Here is a 12542-nt window from a genome sequence, read left to right as displayed (position 1 = left end):
GTGTTGAAAAGGATCCTTCCTCCTCAGACAGATCATAGGGGCAAGTGGACCCCTAACTATGATGGACCATATATTGTCACCAAGATTTTTGATGGTGGTCCCTTAATGCTTGCAACTATGGATGGTGAAGACTTCACTTCCCCTATGAACTCAGACGCAATTAAACAATACTTCGCATAAAATAGACCCGCTGGACAATAAAAAGAATAGTCCAGGCAAAAAATGGGCATCCCGGCGAACCAAGAAAATGAAAAAGGTTCAGGAAAAAGTTAGGGATTAAAAATGAAAAGATTGTACACCCGGTAAGGTGAAAACCTGAAAAGGCAACTTAGGAAAAAATGGGTATCCCAGTGGATTGAAAACCCGAAAGGGCGATCGAAGCAAAAGTTAGGGATTAAGAGAATGACTGCGTTCTGAGTAGTTCTGAATCTCATCTCGTATCGATAACTGGAAACTTTCGAAGGATAAGAAACAGTCCAATCACCTTTTTTCAGAAAGCTGATCATTTGGAGGATCTTGAAGACGAGCGAGTTATAGCAGAATTGGAACCTGATAGAAATCCATTTCACATTGCCATTAGATTAATTTCTGTTTTTATCTTTTGTGCAATTACCTCTTTCCAGGGATTGCTTCCTGATGTAAATGCCTATTCAGAGGCCATTCAATCAATAAAATCATGTTATTCAGTTTATCTCCGTTTTCATTTTCATTTTACTGTTTTGTTTGCAAAAATGACGTCTGAATTTTTGATAAACATTGCATCATGAAACATAAGAGCTTTACAGGTACATGCTTAATAAACATTTAAAATTGCTGTAAATTTTAAGTGCGTTGGATCGTCTATTCAGAACAAGTACACTCAGGGCATTTCCTTAAGATTCCTAGCAAATGATCGCGATAGTTTTTCTTCAACATTTGGTATTTTGTATCTTATCCCTACAGAGCTGATCCGAGCATTGGATTCTTCAATCCCCAACAGATTCTCACTACTGTACTTCCCCAAGCATGTGTTTCAGACTATACACTCCCCAGTAGAGTCGACAGTGCCAGACTGTATCTTCCCAACAGAAGCGGCTACTCCTTAGAGTTCGATGCCAGATCGATGATCTCGACGCTAGATCCTCGCTCTCTTCCCTTGAAGCAGAATCTCGGTACCGTATCGGTGTTTTCTTCCCCTACTGAGTTGTCTCTCTCGCAGATTGTGGTTGCCAGAACCAATGTCGCTTTCCTCAGCAGCAAGCTTTCAGCGCCATTCTCTCCCCAGTCAGAGTCTCGGTATTTTATTATTGCCAGAACCCCGCGTGGCTGGTCATTTCCCCACAGAATTCATTGCGTTGTGTATTTCCAACAGCATTTCCAGGGTCCAAAAGATTGTGATCATTTCCCCAACAGAATTCCTTGCCTCGGCTTGGCGTTCTCTCTAATCTAGCATTTCGCATCCCTGCATGTAGAATCATATCGCATTGCATCCTCCTAAATCACATAGCATTTCCATTTTCATGGAGCATTACACCATTGAAAAATTCAAACGTACGCATGTAAACCATAAGACATTCTCGGTATCCCAAGTGATAAGCCATAAATTTGTTTCCAGTACTCAGACTAAAGGTTGTTTATGATATATCCTTTATTATTCCCAACAAGGGTCGTTGGCCCACGCGCCGCCTCAACTATCATTTTTCCTATTTCTGCCGATGCTGACAAGCATGAAAGTTTCCGGTATTCAGACCGAAGTGACATTCAGGCCAGTTTTTCCGGTATTCAGACTGAAGTGGCATTCAGGCCAGTTTCCCGATGTTCAGATCGAAGAAGTTTCCGACGTTCAGGTCGACGCAACTTGTGGCATTCAGGCCAGTTTTCCGATATTCAGACCGAAGTGGCATTCAGGCCAGTTTTCCGATGTTCATATCGAAGAAGTTTCCGACGTTCAGGTCGATGCAACTTGTGGCACTCAGGCCAATTTCCTGGTATTCAGACCGAAGTGGCAATCAGGCCAGTTTTCCGATGTTCAGATCGAAGAAGTTTCCGACGTTCAGGTCGACGCAACTTGTGGCATTCAGGTCAGTTTCCGGTATTCAGACCGAAGTGGCATTCAAGCCATTTTTCCGATGTTCAGATCAAAGAAGTTTTCGACATTCAGGTCGATGCAACTTGTGGCACTCAGGCCAATTTCCCGGTATTCAGACCGAAGTGGCGCTCAGGCCAGTTTCCCGGTGTTCAGACCGATGTTTGATAATCTCATATCTACCGATGCTCAGATCGAAGTCATTTCCAGTATTCAGATTGACGAGCGGCATTCAGGCCATGGTTATTTCTGTGTTACCATTTATTTTGGTATTCAAGCTAACATTCTTTTTCGGTGTTCAAACCGACTCTCACCGTACCAGACGGATTCTTTGTTGATACTCAGATCAAGACCACCTCTTTGTCGATCCTGACAGGCATTGTTACTTTATTCTTCATTTTTCACTTCAGTGTAAATTTTCGGGCTTTTATTGTATTCAATCCATAGATACCTCGAAAGTGCGAAAGTCGTTGCTATCTTCCTTTCGGGTTTCTAGTTAATTGAATATGGGAAGTTGTAATACCCCAAAATTTACCCTTCATTTTACCTGGAAATCATGGGATTTTGTTTCACACTTCATTGGCATCATACTAGGTCATACTCATTGCATACTGCATTAGTGACATGGAAATCAGGTTTTGACTGATCACTCCTTAATAGAAAGAGCCCATACAAAGCAAGATTGAGAATTAGACTTCATTCTCTAAGTATACAAGTCTCAAGGGTCTCAGGGGGCTTCAGGTATCTTATTATGGTCCTCAGTTCATCAGTGAAGGATTCAGAGCTATCAGAGTGTTCATCTGGATTCAATCAGGAAACTAGGGTTTCATGGCTATCTGCAACAGGCAATGTTTGGTTGGAAGTAGAGGAGCTCATCCATGTCATGATAAGAGGCATCTTGGCCTAAGAAGAATCACAATTATCTCAGAATGATCCATTGGCAATCAGTGCAATTAGTTTTTGATCATTTTGCCTTAAAACTAGGGTTTGGTATAAAATCAGTTTATTTATGATTCTTTGGGTAAAAATCTTTTCCATGGCCCTCCATATATCCACAAGGGTCTACATACAAAAAATCAACTTTTTATTTGAGCCAAAGGTGCTTCAATTGATAATTGGAATCGGGATCAGACAGTTTGGGAAAGGTCAACTGTGGGGCCAGAAAAGTCAACTCCTGACATTTTGAGAGTGGAATCTCAAGATCCATGCCTAGGGGAGCCCACATGTGAAATTTTATCTAGGTTGGATCATGGATTCATCATTTAATCAGGAATTAGAAAAGTTACTTAATTTGGAAATGGTTGACTTTCCATTTAGGGCAAGTTTTCATGGTTGTTGCACTCACTTTAAGCCCATTTTCCTTCAAGATAAGAGCTCCATTTGAAAATTTCTCCAACATGAAAGTTGTTCCTCTTGTTCCAAGCTTTATAGAAATATAAAGTTTGTTCCATTTGGATTAAAATTGAGAAAGTTATGCTTAGTCAAAGTGAGACATATTTTTAGGACACTTAGAAAAATTTCTAAGTCTCAAAATCTTCAAAGTTTGTCAAGACTTCTTGGCCAGTTTTCTTGCACTTCAAGGCATCAATTGAAAATGCTTCCTTCACAACAATTATACCTTGCCATGTCCTCTTTCACCTCCTTTTGGAATCATCTCATTTAGATCCATGGTTTGAGAGATACATTCACCTAAAGTGGGCACCATGACTTGATTTTCTAGGAAAATTTTAGGCCAAACTGGCACAACAGTTTTGCAATGTTGAGACCTTAACTTGAGGCCTATTTTTCATCTTCTTCCATTCATCATTTAAACTTGTGCTCAACATGAAAGATGCTATGCTCCATGAGATCTTTCCACTGTTTGCATCATCTCATCATTTGGTGGCTTGCTCATCAAGATACATGACCACAAAGTCACCATCTCGAAATGAATTCCAATCCATGCTGCAGCCAGACCAAGCAAACCAACCCACGTTTTTTTACCTCATTTGGCCATGCACTCTTATTTCCACTCACTTAAATTTTGCCAAAACAAGAAACTTGCTTTTACACCTCACTTTGCACCATTTGCTCACAACCAAAACAAGTCATTTTTCAACCCATTAAGACACTTAGACCCAACATATTTAAGCCATAAACCCTAATCTGAAGGCAAGGCATTGTGATTTTCGAGCAAAGTAAGAAAGAGGCCATTCAAGCTAGTTTCCATTTCTCAACAAGTTCTTGAAGTTGCAGCACCAAGAGGCAGCATCATTCTCTTCTATCTTCTCCACTACCAAGAAGCAGTGGACTAACTTCCACTAGGTAACCTCCTGGCACCATCTCCATAGTTATGTTGTTTGATACATCTATGCTTACTATGCTTATCATGCCATTACCATGCTGTGCTTATGCTTCATGCTTGTTACATTGCCATGATATGCTTGTGTTTACTTCTGAAGCCCTCAATATGAGGCATTGTTCATGTTGCTGTTGATTTTATGTTCATACCCGTGCCCATGTTGTCACCTTATTGACAATATTTATCAATGTTTAAGCCATCATTTTACTCAAACAAGGACACCATTTTAAACCTTGCATTTTGTACTTGAGTTTTGGTTTTTATTTTGTGTCATTTGGTGCACTATGGCATGCGCATTCTTGAGTGGAAGATTGAAGAAATCCACTGTTTTTCACGTTTTGCATGGTGATGGCGCTGTGTTTTCTGTTTTAATGGAGAAGACGACCACGTGTCGTCGTGGAAACCATTGGATCTAAAGCGCATGTTGTAATCTGGGTCGTGCATGCTATTTTGTCTTTTATTGCTTTAAAATATTGTGACCGATTGATAGAATGTTACATGAGTTTTTTAAATTAAATGTTATTTAATTGTGTCACGCTGATTTAATATTGCTTAGACTGGGCCTTTGAGCATTTCGCTTTCAGCACCCCCTTTCAGGGCCCATCAATACCAATACACCTTCTTTTTTATTTTCATTTTTTATTTCCATTTTAATTTCTGTTTTGATTTTAATTATTTTGAAATATTTTCTTTGTCCATAAATATATCCATAAATATTTTCCACTTTTCTTGATGCATTATTTAATTTTATTTAATTTTTATTTTCGAATTTATTTAATGTTAATATTTTATTTTAATTATTCTTTCCAAATTGTTCATATTAGCATACATTTTTTATTGATTTTATTTTCATGACTTAAATTTCTTTTTAGCTTTTGATTTTTGGGATGAAGATTGACCACTGTCCAATGGTCAACCTGACCTTTTCTTGGAATTTTAATTCCCATTTTTAATTTATTCTTGATTTATTTTTGACCTAGTCTTGTTGGTTGACTTTTGGTTTGACCTTTGTGTTGTTTCAATTAATTCACTTACCAATTTTCATTATTTTTAAAATCTTTTTGGGGGATGATGATGTCCTGACCCCACCTAACTTAGTTTAATTTTTCATGATTTTCCTGATTAATTCGCTATTTATTTGATTTTTTTTAAGTTGACTTGAATTTTCAGTTAACTTCTTTATGATCGATGTTTGACTTAGGGATTGCTTATGGCAATTGAAGAGATCTTTTGATCATGCCTTGTTCATCTCATATGCCATTTATTAGAGGCCTTGTATCTTGATTTTATTTGATCCTTACCTCATTTCCTGATTAAATTATTCAGTGAAGCCTTTTGTACATTTCTTTTCATCTGTCTGATTCATCTATCATCTTTTATACTTGTTTCTTTCATCCATGCTCATTATGTCTTGATTGTTTAACATGTTCATACCTCCGATGCATTTCTTAATGCTCCATTATTTCATTCTTTAATTCTTTGGTTTGATTACATACCTGTTTGCTTATCTGATTTGTTTGATTAACTGTTGCCTACTTGTATGATGTATGAAGCATATATTCTTATTGTTTGAATGTCATGAACCATCCCCATTCATAACAAATGTACCCCTCTCCCATGAAGTGTATAATGTTTATTCTTTCATTCTTTATTCATCTGTTAATACAAGAATTAAAACGAACATTCGATAATCATTTCAAGACAAGATCAAACGCTCGATCCAACGTCGAGTAATCATTTTCAAAACTTAATAGATCCAGCAAGTATTTATCCATCCCTTTGTAAGTCGATTGCTTCATGCATCGCCATTTCTCTTGTAAGTCGATTGCTTCATGCATCGCCATCTACCTTTTGTAAGTCGATTGCCTCAGGCATTGCCATCTACCCTTATCCGTGGCTCCTCTTCTTGCTCCATCCGTCGACTTTTGTTCCAATTAGGTAACACCCATTAGGTAGAACCCTTTGTATGATAACATAGGTAGAATTCCCTTATTCTTTGCATGCTAACATTAGGTAGATGTTCCCCTCTGTAAATCCTAACACATAGCTCCATATTGCATGACAACTCTAGGGCAGAGCTTCCCCACTTTTAGACCTTTCGTGCGTCTCCGATCTTGTGCCATGTCAATCCGTTCTATTGAAAAGAGGTAACTGCCTAAGACTCGATTCAGCGAGCTGCGACACCTACTGCTAGAACGTTGAACACATTGCCCACTTTCCTTTGACACAGCTGGTGTCCTCTTTTGTAAGTCCATGTTCAGATGGCCATCCTTAACCCGTAGTTAGTCGAACTACGACAACTCTGATTCTCATGTTCAGATGAGATACGTAGGCACGAGACGCGATATCTTGCCGAGTTTTGACTGACGACTAACAACGAATCCTTGTTTGCTTTCGCCCTTGTTGCGATTCTTTTCTCTCACCCTCATTGCGATCGAGACATTTCCCTTTCTCTTGCCCTAGTTGCAATTGAGACCCTTTGTTCCCGTAGTTAGCCGAGCTACGAAGACTTTGATTCTCATACTCAGGTGAGATACGTAGGCAGTGGATGCGACATCCTTGCGAGTCATTTTCATTTTCTTTTGACCTTCCTTTTAGCAGATAGTACATTAGATATACCTACACCCTTTAGACTAGAACAACAAGAGTGGATCCCGTAGAGTACTACGGATTCTTACGGGTGCTAATACCTTCCCTTCGTATAATCGACTCCCTAACCCTAGATTTGGTTGCGAGACCTTGTCTTTTTCTTCTCTTCAGGTTTTCTTCGATCGTTTCCTTTCCCTCCTTTGGGATAAATAACGAACGGTGGCGAATCTTTTGTTTTCTTTTCCTTCGCCGGTTGTTTTTTTTCCGCATCTAGTTGCGACACAACTCACTCAAATTGTTTTGTGGTTCCAATGGCCATATTTGCCAAAGCTTTTCATGAACAATAGCTATTAGGTTTTAGTTATCATAGTGGTTGATGTAAACCTCACCTTATCCTTAGTGATTGGACTATAAGTCTTCCATACTTATTATAGGATGGATCCCTCACTAGTATGTTGAAGCTCTCCTCACATGGTGGATTGTGGTTTAGGTTGAGTTTTCTCCCTTTGATAACAAAAGACCTTAAGGCATTTGACCAATCAATTCACTAACTTATTTTGAGATTTTTACCCCGAACTACGAGGTTTTGATCCTACCTTTGTGATGGTACGTAGGCAATGGGTTTATCCATTCAAACAATAAAATTGTAAATAATTTGTATATTCTTTCCTCATCTTCCCAATCATGTTTGCACAAATATTTTTCCAAATACCAACCTACCATACAACATTTGCAAAAAGGGCTCCCTTAGAGTACTAGGGATGTTTTGGGTGCTTAAAACCTTCCCATTGCATAACCAACCCCCTTACCCAGATCTCTGACATTTTTATTAGTTTTTCATTTGATAAAACTTCTCGATTTTTGTTCGCTTTCTAACCTTTCCTTTGGATAAATAGAAGTGCGGTGGCGACTTGAATTATATGATTTACTTTTGATTTAGTCAATAAATCTAAAGGTAACGAATACCCCACTACAATATTGACAAGACTTGATTGGATCAACCAAGAATCAAGGGTTTGTTGTGAGTCACGAGCATGGAGTCTGGGTAAGAACCATCCCAAAGGAGTGAGCTAAGGATAAAAACCTGTAGATCATGTTCTAAAAAGTTCCTAGAGTCTTAATTCCATCTATCACATATTACAGGTTAAGATGACTGACTCATCAACCCATAATATTCTCAAGAGAAACTCCTCTGAGTGTAGTATCGCGTAACAACTGTTATCAAGTCTACACTTGAACAGTTTCCGCACTACATCCTAAATAGGCCAAGATGGGTTAAATGTTTTAAGGTCCTCAACTTCTCAGACCTGATTAGAGATAGTAATGCCTAACCAGAAATACTTGTGTGACATTTCAAAATCCAAAGGAGTCTCCACTGAGCAGATGGATCTCAAGCCAACTTGTTAAGGACTACTCCACACAAGTCGAACATGACTATACCATCCTCATATCTTAATTTCACTCAAGTTCGGGTTATAACTTATCTCACCACTCAGAGATCACCAAGCACAACAAGCAGATTATATCACACATACATATATACAAGCATCACATATCTTAATTGAAGGGTCGTTACAACATGTTCTAGCCTGAAGAATATGTACGAAGCCCAAAAAGTGGAATATTCTCGAAGCTGCATATCTAACACGAAGATTGGGTGTAGGTTTCGAAAGAGGGTCAACCAGCACATGCCTCAGATGCAAGATCCTGATGATGGGAATTTATCATCAAGTTGAAGCAGATCTAGCCATAAGATCGAAGAAGATCTAGCCAGAAGATCGAAGTAGATCTAGCCAGAAGATCGAAGTCAGGTCTAGCCCGAAGACCGGAAATAGATTCAACCAGAGAATCGAAACAATTCAGATCTAGCCAGAAGATTGAAATCATATCCTGCCCGTGGATCAAAATCGTATCCAGCCCGAGGATCAAAATTAACATCCAACCAGAGGACTAAATTGAGTATAGATTCAGCCAGAGGATCGAAACTCCGGAATAAGTCAGAAGACTGATTCAGATTCAGCCAGAGGATCGGAAGAGAAATAAACAGCGCGGTGTATTTCAGCATTTTTGTGGTGTTCTCAGAGTGCAAATTTTTAGTCTGTCTTTGGTATTCAATCACAACTCACCCTGTTTGTCTCATAAGCTATTCGCTTTCATCCTGCTCGGGTTTGCTGATGACTGAAAAGGGGCAGCTGTAACACCCCAAAATTTGCCCTCCTTATTCATGCATTCATTTTTAGGTCATTTAACATTTCACATTGCATTTCATCATTATCAATCAGAATTAGATACATTGCATTTCATCATGTCAATCGGGATTAGCTCCAAGAAGCTTGAACATCATCCAGGACACTTTGTGGGTTCTATTTAGATGATCAGTTAACACAAGGGAAAGACTTGAGTTACTTCCAACAGGTTCAAATGGGGTCTATTCGTCAGTCAAAACGTTAATCTTGAAGGAGCAAAAGTTTGTTCATGAGCTGTCATGCTTGCTAGGCGAGCAGAATGGGTCGCCTTGCGAGTCCCAAGAAAAGCCACCAGAATCACCTACGCTCAGAGGAATTTCTTGAACTGTCATGCTCGCTAGGCGAAGCCCACGTGTTTTGAAAAAAAAATGAAAAAAAAAGAACGAAAAAAAATAAAAATAAATAAATAAATAAATAAAATATAACAGAAAATTTTTGGACTTGGGCCTCTCTCATTTGAGCCCTCAGGTCCACAAAAATCAGGTTATAAATTCAGAGTTTCAGTGAAACAAAAGGCCACTTTATTCCTATTACCCTGGCTGGGAAAAAGATAGTGAGAGAAGAGTTAACAGAGTTCAGAGCAACCTCCAGAGACTGAAGGGAACTCATCTGCAATGAACCAATTCCCTCTCATATAAACCCTAAGAGTGCTTTGCAAACCCAACCGTGCCATTCAATTTCAATCGATCCTCCCCAATCAGGTATGCCCTATTTCCACTACTTTATACTTTCAACCTGAAATTTTTGATACCCTTTTAATGCATTTGTTTGACAAGAGGCTTAGGCCTCCTACCCTTGGTTGCTTTTTGTGAGCTTTTTGTGAATTTTAATGGTATGATTCATGTGGTTACATTTTGATTTGGGGGTAACCCTTGATTACCCAATCTTTTTTCTCTAACCTGTTTGTTGAGTTTTTTTTGTGAGGGCTCACATGACTCTTGCAGAGATGGCTTGCCTGGTGTTCCACTTTATTTGTGGGATACCACCTGGAGGTTTATTCCGATTACCTATACTGACTCGCTTTCTTTGATGGTGCTAGCTTGAGAGATCTCTGGGTTTCTTATCTCTTTATTTGTTGTTGCTTCGGATCTTTATCCGCGTGGTAGATCTCTTAACCCCCTTTATCTTTCCCATATTTTACTACTTTTTGCCTAAAGACCTCCATGAAGAAGCAATTGACGGATAAAAGGGATCAATAGTCAATCCCCCGTTATTCAGTGCGTCGTTCTTTAAGATTACACTACGTGTCGATGCTTCAGAACAAAAACCCCAGATCTTTTTTCCGGTCAGTCAGTGGAGAGGGTTCCATCTTTCTGAACCCCCACTTTTTGTCATGAGCTCACCCTGTCCAGGGTTAAGAGCTATGAGGTCTTATCCTCATTACCCCTTTTGCATGAGCGTTCCTAAAACACAAACAAACTCATTGATTTTTCTTCTCCTAAGAACACGTTTACTCCTTCTACTATCGGCGAGTAAGTCTCCAAAGGTCGAGCATCCCAAAACCTAACCCGTAGTTAGCCGAACTACGGCTTGCTCTGATTCTCATTCCAGATGAGATACGTAGGCATAAGACGCGATGTCTTAGCGAGCACACACTCCCCCCTAACCCATAGGTAGCCGAGCTACGAAGACTCTGATTCTCATATTCAAATGGGATACGTATGCAGTGGATGCGACATCCGTGCGAGTCATTTCCTTTTGACCCTTTTTTTTAGTAAATAGTATATTAGATAAACCCACACCCTTTAGATAAGAACTACAAGAGTGGATCCCGTAGAGTACTACGGATGCGTATGGGTGCTAATACCTTTCCTTCGCATAATCGACTCCCGAACCCAAGATTTGGTTGCGAGACCTTGTCTTTTCCTTTCCTTCTTTCAGGTTTACTTCGAGCGTTTCCTTTCCCTCCTTTGGGATAAATAACACACGATGGCGACTCTTCTGTCTTTCTTTTTCGCCGGTTGTTTTTTTCGCAAGTAGATTGCGATAGTCGCCACCGCGCTTTTATTGTTTCCAAGGGAAAGGAGAAAAGTACGAACAAAACCCAATAAGTAAGAAGTTTTCAAATAAAAACTAATAAAAGTCAAAGATCACAGGTAAGGGGGTTGGTTACACAGAGGAAAGGTGTTAGCACCCAAAGTGTCCTAGGTACTCCTAGGGAGCCCTTTTTGTGTGCATATGTATTTTGTACAAAGTGATGTTTACAAACAAGTAGAATGGGGGGATGAGAAAAGAATTCATTAATTATATTTTTTGTGTTTGACATGACCTTTGGTCTTGTGCCTACGTATCAACATGAAAATGAGGGATCAAAACCTCGTAGTTCATGCTACAAATTTCAAAATGGATGCATTGATTTTAACAAAATTTAAGTTTGAAAGGTACCTAGGCCTAAAAATGGTTTGAATGAGTTAGTTTTTTTTGGCTTTTTGAAAGTTTAAGTCAAGTATAGTTATGTTTATTTACATGTTTGACTTAAGAAAATAAGTTTGAAAATGCAATGACATAAGGCCAAAGTTTCTATCTCTTTTGCAAAAGTGGTCAAAGTTTTAGAACAAAAATAGTTCACACAAAGAAGATTTTGAAAAATGGAGGGAGAGATTTTGAAATTAAAGAAATGGGGAGAAGATGAAAAGACTACCCTATGTACAAAATTTAAAAGTTTAGAGTTGAAAAGATCTGACCAAAATGGGTAGCAATCAAATAGACAAAAATGTCAATAGAAACCCAGAATTCCCTTGGACTTTTAGAATCAAGCAACACACAAATGCACAATTATATTATCTTGAAGAGAAAGGCATCAAATAAAGATGGCCTCATCCAAGCTTATCCATTCCATGATCTTCTTCAAAATAACCCATGTAACAGATGAATTCCACAAGTCACAGGTTCAAAATAACGGCTTCACAATGATCATGTTGCAGATGAACTCAGAGAGATCTTGAAAGATGTATCAGATGAATTTCAAATTTGTAAGCATTTGGTTCTTCAACATGTTGGCATTGGCCAAGTCCATTAGCATAGGGATGTTGCCTAAGTTCTAAGTCCACTTGTCCAAGATCAAGCCAACAGTCCACTCAAAAGTTTTTTAGGTTTTTTTTTTGTTGTTATTATGTACATTAATGGTCAAAGACCACACAAATAAACAAAGTATACACAAACAAAATATATCACACAATATGGTCCAAATGGACAAAGCGAAAATTACATTAACATAAACAATTAGAATGATATGAACAATGGCAAATGAAATAAAGTGCTAGAAATAAATTACATTAAAGTAAATGCTTGAAATTAAAAG

Source organism: Lathyrus oleraceus, chromosome 7, assembly GCF_024323335.1.
Source record: "Lathyrus oleraceus cultivar Zhongwan6 chromosome 7, CAAS_Psat_ZW6_1.0, whole genome shotgun sequence".
NCBI lineage: Eukaryota > Viridiplantae > Streptophyta > Magnoliopsida > Fabales > Fabaceae > Lathyrus > Lathyrus oleraceus.
The sequence above is the reverse complement of the archived record's forward strand: the minus strand, read 5'-3'. Positions refer to the sequence as shown.